General features: G+C 46.0%; 1 pseudogene; it reads left to right on the forward strand.

Moving 5' to 3' along the window:
* Window positions 1-1,278: 1,278 nt before the first annotated feature.
* LOC136491783 (uncharacterized) lies at window positions 1,279-6,537 on the forward strand (annotated as a pseudogene).
* The last annotated feature ends 3,011 nt before the right edge of the window (window positions 6,538-9,548 follow it).

The following is a 9,548-nucleotide window of genomic DNA, read 5'->3' on the forward strand; positions in this document are numbered from 1 at the left end:
ATATTTTATCTATTTTCAGACGTATGTTGCATGCGTTTTATCTAGATATTGCATATGTTTCACACATATTTTGTAAGTGTTTTATCCATATGTTGCATATGTTTTGCAATGTCTTTCAAGTGTTTTCAATTGTTTTACATGTGTTTCAGACTTATGTTGAAAGTGTTTCAGCTGTTTCCACATATATGTTACAAGTGTTTTATCTGTATGTTGCAAAAGTAGATCTAATGTTTCAGACGGTCCCGTGCGTGGGAAGCGGAGGGGGCACGGTCTGATGGCGTGGGTGACGTTCGGGTAGTGTCGGCCTCGCGTGGGTGCGTGAAACGCAAGCGCCGGCGTCCGTCCGGATGTCCGAGCGCTAGTAGTACTGATTTAACTGTCGCTACGTCAACATGTTATGTACCATTCTTATTATCCACAGGTTTTGATTCTAATCCTTTTTGAGTTGCACACGGTCACATATGGATTTTGTTCGAGTGTTGAAATTAAAAGATGATTGGAATATACTATATGCTCAACAACTCATTGCTCATCCATATGAGGCATGTGCATGAACAATTACTATTATTGTGTGCTTTTCAGAATAGATGTTTCCCGGACGCCATTTTAAATATAACCGCTTAGAGTTCACGCCGGGCCATCACCTAGTTTTTTTTTTTTTTGTTAAGACCTTGTTTGGATTCCATAGTCTAAAGTTTAGCCACTAAATTTTAGACCACTTTAGCTCATGAGGTTTTAAACAAGAGGTCTAAACTCTAAAATCCTTTCTAAAGTTTAGCTAACCTCACACCTTTAAAAAGTTTAGCTAATCTCACAAAACTTGATCTATATATATAGTTTTAATCCTCAACTTTAGCCAGCTAAACTTTATATCAGAGTATCCAAATAGGCCATAAGGAGTGCAAAAGTTCCATTCCACATGCCAGGCTGCTGCAACTGCAACGATAAGCCACATGCCAGGCTGTTGCAACCTGCAACGATAAGATTCAGAAAGTAATAAAAAAAATTCAAGCTAGGCGGCGAATTTGTAGAATAAAGGAAAGCGTGCATGCAGCAGATCAAATCGAGTCGATGTAGATATATCAAAGATATGATGATGAACTTCACCTGGATATGGAAGGAAGCAGCGATATGGTTAGCCAGCTCCGTCTAGATTTGTGGTAGGGTTTCGCCGCGGCAAGGTTATTATTATATTATATAGGAGGAAGATTTCATACGTATTCTCCGTATTCTCCGGCCGGCCCGTTCCTCTCCTTGGATCCCGAGGTGGTTACGCTAATGGGGAATAGGATGGCGCCGTCTCCGCAGCCTCTGTCGGACGATTTAATTACGGACATCCTCCTCCACCTTTTTCCGGACGACCCTGCGGGGTTGAGGGTCGTCTGGACCTCCGCCGTCTGCAAGGCCTGGCGCCGACCCGGCCTTCCCCGGCCGCTACCGCTCGTTGCACCCAACGGCCCCCGTGCTCGGCTTGCTCCACAACCCTAGGAACCGCAAGATTCCCCGCTTCCTCTCCACCACGTCCTTCGCCCGGCCACCGCCGACCATCGCCAGTGCCACGCGCTCGACTGCTGCCACGGCCGCGGCGTCTTCTTCGACTACGGCTCCCCTGGCTCCATACCACTACCGGAGACGGCTTCTTTGTCGAGTGTCCCAGACTTTACCAAGTGCTTTTTATCGGGCACTCGGTAAATAGGCTGTTTGCCGAGTGCCAGAGAGAAAGCACTCGGGAAACAACTGGCACTCGGCAAAAATGTGTTTTGCCGAGTGCCGAACACTCGGCAAAGGGCCGCCGCCGTTAACGGCCAACAGTCGCAGTTAATCCTTTGCCGAGTGTCTTCTCCTGGCAAACCATATTTTTTTTTCACTTTTGACCTCCAAACTTTTTCTGCAGTCCTTAGACAATACCTGATACTCCATGTTCCAATGTGACATATTTCTCGGACTTTTTCTATATTTCTTTAATTTGGAGGTCACATTAGAACATTGGAACAAGGAGTACCGGGTATAGAAATATAGAAAATTCAATTAAATGAAACAAATTAAAGAAATATAGAAAAAGTCCAAGAAATGTGCCACATTGGAACATGAAGTACCAGGTATTTTCTGAGGACTGCAGAAAAAGTTAGGAGGTTAAAAGTGAAAAAAATATGGTTTGCGAGTGTCAAAAAATGATACTCGGCAAAGGAGCCTCTTTGACGAGTGTTAGGACCTATGGAACTCGGCAAAGAATTTTTAAAAAAAATTAAAAAACCCCTCTTTGCCGAGTGCCAGTCTGGGTGATACTCGGCAAAGTATTTTAAAAAAAATTAAAACCCCTCTTTGCCGAGTGCCATTCTGGATGGCACTCGGCAAACAATTTAAAAAAATTAAGTTTTTTTTTAAAAAACCCTCTTTGCTGATTGCCTGTCCAGGTGGCACTCGGCAAAGAATTAAAAAAATAAAAAAACTTAGCCGAGTGCAGGGGCACTCGGCAAAGAGGGGATTTAACCTCCCAGCCCATCCGACCCACACACACCGCACACATGCACGCCCGCACCAGCGCCGCCGCCGCCGCCCGCGCCTGCGCCGCCACCACCCCCGCCCGCGCCAGTGACGCGCTGTCCGCGGCACCGCCGCCGCCCCCGCCCGCGCTGCCCCCCGCGCCGCGCCGCCAGAGGAGGAGAAAGAGAGGAGGAGGAGGAGGAGGAGAGGAGGAGAGGAGGAAGGAGGAAGAGAAGGAGGAGGAGGAAGAAGGTGGAAGGAGGAAGAAGGAGGATCCAGCCGCCCCCGCCCTCGCCCGCGACCACCCCCACGCCGTCCTTGGCGCTTCCCCAGCCGTCGCCTTGTCCACCAGCGTCCTAGCCCCTTCACCACTGCCGCCCTACAATGCTCACTAGGTATGCCCTACCATCATCGTCGTCGTAGTATTACTAGTAGTTGCGGTAGTAGTAGTGGTAGAGTAGCAGTGGTGGTAGTCGTAGGAGTGGTTGTGACATTGTTATATATATATGGTTGGATATAATATTGTGCATGTCGGCCATTGTGTCGTTGGTTTTCTTGCAGGTTTTGGAAACCTCATCGTGCAGGGGAGGTGCTGCCGAAATTTTGTATTGATAGTTTTATGTTTCTTTTTTGTAGAGAAGAACCCGTCGGAGCAGAGCTAGAGTACCTCGGCGACCCCGATCGCCTTCCTCGCTGCTGCGGGTCTGCCTGCACCGCGGCGCCTCTTCACTGCACTGACCCGCCACGTCCCCGCTAGCCTGACTCCACCGCCATCCTAGGTATAACCCCTCTTTCCGTATCATGGTTGTAGATCACGTAACCCAGTTAGGCGTCTCCCGTTCGAAAGAGATACGGTTGAAAATATGTAGATATTTCCATATCTAAAACCGTATCTGTTTCGAATTGTCCATGTTTTTTGGACAGTCCGCGGATGCGTAGGTGGGGTTAGTTTCCATGGTCTGCTCCGATCCGAGACAGAGTTTCGGCATCATCTCCCTGTTGTTCTCTGGATACACACCCTCCCTGGCAGGACCTGTATTTGGAGAACAATGGGGAGGTGCTGCCGAAATTCTGTCTCGGATAGGAGTAGAGCATGAAAACTAACCCCACCTACGCATCCTCGCGTGGGATTAGGACCTATCCTCACCTATTAGATAGTAGGAACATCGTGTAGATGTAATTGATGTTTATATTACTCGCCGCTATATATGTTAGAGGATGGAGGACCGTGAGTGGATGTACACGGGCCACGCAAGTCAGGGTCACTTGTGGACTTATTTGTGTTATATTGTGAGACATGAGACGTTTGTGATATATATGTGACGTTTGTGATATATATGTGGTGTTGGTAATATATATGCTGTTGATGATATACATGTTGATGAGGACATCACTCCTTCAGATGCATCCGTTGATCCTTCAACCGTCATGCAAGGTCCAATGACCCGGACTTGAATGCGTCAACTCAATTTAAAGGTGAGCTCGTTCTTAAACGATCCTTTTCATACTTTTGAGAATAGACTACTACCTAATGATGTTATCTTGCTTAGGAACATTGGAGAGGGGCATGAAGGACTTAGAGGACGTGGTGGAGGCGATGATGACCAGCAAGGACGTCCAATAGAAACCTGGAGTCCTGATCCAACATGATTTCGAGTCTGCCTCGACCTCTAGGACCAGTCTGCCTTAAACTAGTCATTCAGGACACATCCAGACTCCGTTTTTGACGATCCACATATGGTTGGAAAGCTAATTTGATAAGGAAGCCAATTCAAGTGGTTTCACGTCAAAAGGCCTCATGAATCAACGGGAATCGTTGAAACAAATCCAGAATCTGCCAGAGTGCTGCGACACCGTCTTTTGGTCCGATGGACCGTGTATCGTGTTTGGGTCTATTAGGGGCGTGTCTAGGGTAGGTGATGACCCTAAGACCTTTATAATCATACGTCGCCACCGTCATTAGGTTTTGGGGTTTTGCTTAGATTATTCTGTCAAGAACAGTTTCACCGTTCATCGGTTTGTGAGACCCCAACTTCTTGAGATTAATCATTCATCTGCAATTTGATTGTGTTCTTTCTTGTTTTTGCTTGTGTTCTTCGTTGCGCAGGCAGGGATTAGTTTCTTGGCGAGGTCAACCTGGTCCGTGACTTGATTGATAACTAGAGGAGCTATGGTGCTAAGATTGTAGGGTTCGATCTGAAGCCGGATCTGTGTGCCATTCTCCGTCACAATGATAGTTACCTCTACCTAACGGAAGATCGGGATCCCCGTTCCCGTTATATGTGATGTTGGTGATGCTTGTTATATATATCTTTTGTTTGTTTGGATGAGATGTAAAAAACAAATAAAAAAGGCTGTTTTCAGTCACTTTGCCGAGTGTGATGGCCATGACACTCGGTAAAGTGACTACCTGGGAACTATCTGGGAACATGTTTTGCCGAGTGCAAAGGCCGTTGCACTCGGCAAACATTAGAGATTTGCCGTGTGCCACGTAAGGATGGCAACGGATCGGGTTTGGGGCGGATATCCGTGGGTTTCGGATTCTGCGGGTTCGGGTTTGGGATGGTTTTTCACCCATGGTTTTCGGGTTCGGGGCCCCGAAACCAATCGGGTTCGGTTTCGGGTTTGGTTTTCCACCCGTGGATATCCAATGGATATCCGAAATAAATCATTTGGAATTAAAACTCATGTTTTATAATATACTAATAATAATTTGTTTACTTAAATTATTAAAATTATTTAAAGTTGACTCATGAAAATATTTATTATTTATTGCCTCTTGTCTATACATGTGAATATGTGTATATATATCCGCGGGTTTCGGGTATCCATTCGGGTTTTGGGTATCCGTTCGGGTTTCGGGTATCCGCGGGTTTGGTTTTGGTGATGGATTTCCACCCGAATTGGTTTTCGGGGCGGATTCGGGTTTGGATTTCGGGTTTCGGTTTTGGGTGCACGGAGACTCCACTCGATCCGAACCCGACCCGTTGCCATCCTTAGTGCCACGGGACAGACACTCCGTAAACATTACATACTTTGCCAAGTGTCTTGCCGGCAGCACTCGGTAAAGTGACCATCTTTACTGAGTGTCTAAGTCAACGACACTCGGCAAAGCGAGGACCTTTGCCGAGTGCGTGACCTTAGCACTCGGTAAAGCCACCGTCACGGTGGTGCTCGTCGTTACGGCTACTTTTCTTTGCCGAGTGTCAGATTGGCACTCGTGCCCGATAAAGTGCACTCGGCAAAAAGATCTTTGCCGATAAACTGTTTACCGAGCGCTCTTTGCCGAGTGTATATCGACCTTTGCCGAGTGCCTGAGGCACTGGCAAAGAACCTGTCTCTGGTAGGGTACGTTGTCTGGGACCCGGCGACCGGCGAGCGGCACAAAATCCCCGGGATGCCGGACGATGCCTGTACGCACGCAACAGTGGTCTGCGCTGCGGGCGGAGGCTGCGACGGCCACCGCAGCTGCAGCGGGGGCCTTTCATCGTCGCCTTCGTTGGCGTGGAGAACCCGGAGGACCATTATTACTACGACGCACATGCTTGTTTCTACGCGTCTGACACCGGCGAGTGGGGCGTGCAGATCAACATCCACCTCGACCACGGCCGCCGATACTACCCCGACAATCGCCCCGCCGCGCTGGTGGAGGAGTCGCTTTACTTCCTCTGCGGGCCCTGCATCCTGCAGTACCGGCACGGCCTCCTGCGCTGCGTGGGCACCATGGACATCCTCTCAGCAGACATCAGACAAGGCGACGTTGTGTCGATGATGGAGCTGCCGAGGGGGATCCGGAAGCTTCTCGGCATTGGCAAAAACCCCAACGTTGTCGTCATGGCGGCAGAGGGCGGCGGGCTGGGATTGGCCTGCCTGTGTCCTAAGACTCGTACCATGCTCTACCTGTTGGCAATGGAGACAGAAGGCACCGCCGGAGACGATGCCAGATGGGTGCAGCGCAGGGTCATCGATCAAAAACGCTGCTCCCTGTTGGCAACCCCAAGAGGCAGCCATGTTTGGGTGGCGTTGCCCAAGACGCCAATGTTATTTTTGTAAGCACAGAAGATGGCGTCTTCACCATCGATCTCGGATCGTCATTGCAGGCGAGGAAGGTGTGCGAGATGGGCGTAGTCGGCGACTGGATATATCCCTTCGTGAGCTTCTACACTGAGTCATTGCTGGTATGGCCTCTATTATATATGTTTGGTTCATAATGACTTCAAAGTTTTGGTCAGGCAAGTAATAGTCAGCTACAGCTAAGGATGAAAACAGACGGAATCGAACGGAGAACTCCTTAACCGTTTTCTACTTTTACATTTGAATACGAAAACGAAAACGAAAGCGGACAAACCGAACACGAAAACGAACACGAACTTACGGAATATCGAGAATTTCGAAAACGAAACAATTCGAGCGGAATTATATCGAACACGGTCGGTATACGAAAACTCAATACGGAATACCGACCCGTAGACCAAGTGCATGACTAAGTGCATACATGATCAAGTTCAAGTGCATATAATAATTAACAAGTGCATATTATAGAAACATGAACTCGAACTGAGTCAGAATAATTTTATTAATCTTTTTAGAATAGATGTAGTATTTTATTTTAAAGATTTATTTAGATTTTTCTTTTGAGTAATAAAGATTTATTCGGCTGATGCCAAAACTATCAAATGATTGACTTTGCAGGTGGGGGTTAAACCGATGAGCTTGATGGGCTATGGCCCAGGTGGGCTTTCGTGTAGATGCTGCCGGTTTCCTGACATGTAGCACCATCTCATGAGGTGAAGAGAGACGAGGCTGAGCGCCGTCTATAAGAGAGGGCAGCTGGCCACCAGTAGAAAGAACACAGCTGCGTGGTGAACAACCTGTAATTGGGCTGTATGACCTGTGCAGTTGGCCAAATTCGGTTTAAACCGAATTTTCAATTCGGAATATTTCAAATTAAAAGTAGAAAAGTAGAAAACGATCGGAAAAATGTCTAAACCGTTTTCTACTTTTACATTTGAAATACGAAACATCTGAAATGCGAAAGTGAAAACGGTAAAGTCGGACAAGAAAATGCGAATTCGATCGGATTAAATATAAAAAAACGATGCGGTTCGGTTCGGGATATTTCCGTTCCGTTTTCATCCTTAGCTACAGCACTGTTAAGGAGCCACACAGAATAGTGTTCATCACCTAACAAGCAGTGATCGAGCAACATTGCACATTGCTCTTGAGGTCAAAGAAAAAAATATTTTCCTGTATAATATAATGTACAAGTATATATTATTACCATAACACTTATAGCATGCAGTTATGTCATTCCTACGTACCTATATTTTGCTACTCTGAGATGGTGCTGGCTAAAGATAAAAGTATTGCAATATTTGTCTTGTCCGCATACGCTTTTTGTGCCTCTTGAGTATGTGGACCGGACAAATATTGTAAAGCCGCGGTCGGAGTAAGTAATTTCGTTGAGTTCGTTTGCTCATGCAAGTGTGATTGCTGATCTATATGGTTATCTCTTTCAAGAAAAAAGATCTATAACATGGTTATAAGCAGCTTAATGATTTTTGGTACATTTTCAGCTGAAGCTAGCCAGCTGCAAATTGCCAAGCGCCGGTCGGGAACCAGTGATCTTCGTATGGCCTGGCAAATACATGGAATATAGCTAGGCAAATCAATCATCTCGCAGTCTGATGCCGTTTCTTTTGGGGAAATAAAGTTCAGCTAGAGTAGCTTGTTTAATTAATTCACCTTTTCAGTTCGCCTTCTTCCTATCGAATGTGATCATGGATCAAACACTTAAGTTCCACTTTAAGATTTCATCAAATATGAGTCATTTTCAAGAAACAATTTTGGTCTTGTTGAATTCGTCATAATCGTGTCTTGGGACAGCTGCTTCATTTTTATTTTTACATATATTAAAGTAGTGTTGCAACTCCTAATTTCACTATTTATGCACCATTTTGACTAATACATGATGCATACGCTAAAATGGGAGTTGTTTGCAATACTCTGTACCTTTAGGGGGGGGGGGGGGGGGGGGGGGGGGGGGCATTACGGAAAGTAAAAGTCGTAAAACCAGGGGGAGCTCATGAAATTCTCTTTTATGGAGCGGCCTGTTTTCCCCCTTTTAGAGTTGAGAGGGAGTGGGGAGATTTGAGGGGTTTATGTTTTGATCTACCAAGTTTATCCATCAGAGAGTAAAATTGGTGTGGTGTGAAGGCTCGCAACTTTATTTTCCTTTTTTTCACCCGTTTCCCATTAGCACAAGCTTTATTTTCATTATTTTTTTTGTAAGAAACAGGCATGAGAAGTTTGGAATAAGACCTTAGAAACGGTAGAGACAAGTGACAAGTCTATAGTCTGTCCTAAAATAAAGTGTTCTATATGACTTCTAAAACAAATTTATACTGAAATATAAGACATTTTGTGTGATGTCTACACTCAAATTTAACAAAACCATAATTTGGGGGAGAAACTCCTTAAGTTAGTTAAATCCATGAGTACATGGGTTATTTAAGTATTTTCTTAAATTATCTTAAAATTTTTAAACTGCATTGTATCACTACTATACAAATGATTTTGCAAGACGATGCCCAAACATTAACCGAGGCGGTCACAAAATCCAACCGCCTCCAAAAATGCTGGACGATTAACGAAGACAGTCATTTTCATTTACACAGGCAGTCATTTTCATTTACGCAGGCGGTCAAAATTGCCCACCTCGTAAAATCAAGTTACGGAGGCGGTAAAAAAATAACCACCTCTGTAAACGCATTTATGAAGACGGTCGTCTTAAGACCACCGCATCCAAAAATGGTCTATTTTCGGAGGCGGTTGTCTTAACACAACCGCCTTCGTAAATCGATTTCTGAAGATGGACAGCTATAAAGCCCACCTCTGTTAATAGCCGAGGCCCATCGCATGGCCCGTTTCGTCTCTATCGGGCCTACATATATACATAGCATTAGGGTTTTAGGGTCATTCATCCTCTCCCAACTCACTCAGCCGGCCGACGCCTCTCTCCTCATCTCCCTCTCCTCTAGGCGTGCGACCTCTCCTCTAGGCGC

This window comes from Miscanthus floridulus, chromosome 11 (assembly GCF_019320115.1).
Source record: "Miscanthus floridulus cultivar M001 chromosome 11, ASM1932011v1, whole genome shotgun sequence".
Classification (NCBI taxonomy): Eukaryota; Viridiplantae; Streptophyta; class Magnoliopsida; order Poales; family Poaceae; genus Miscanthus; species Miscanthus floridulus.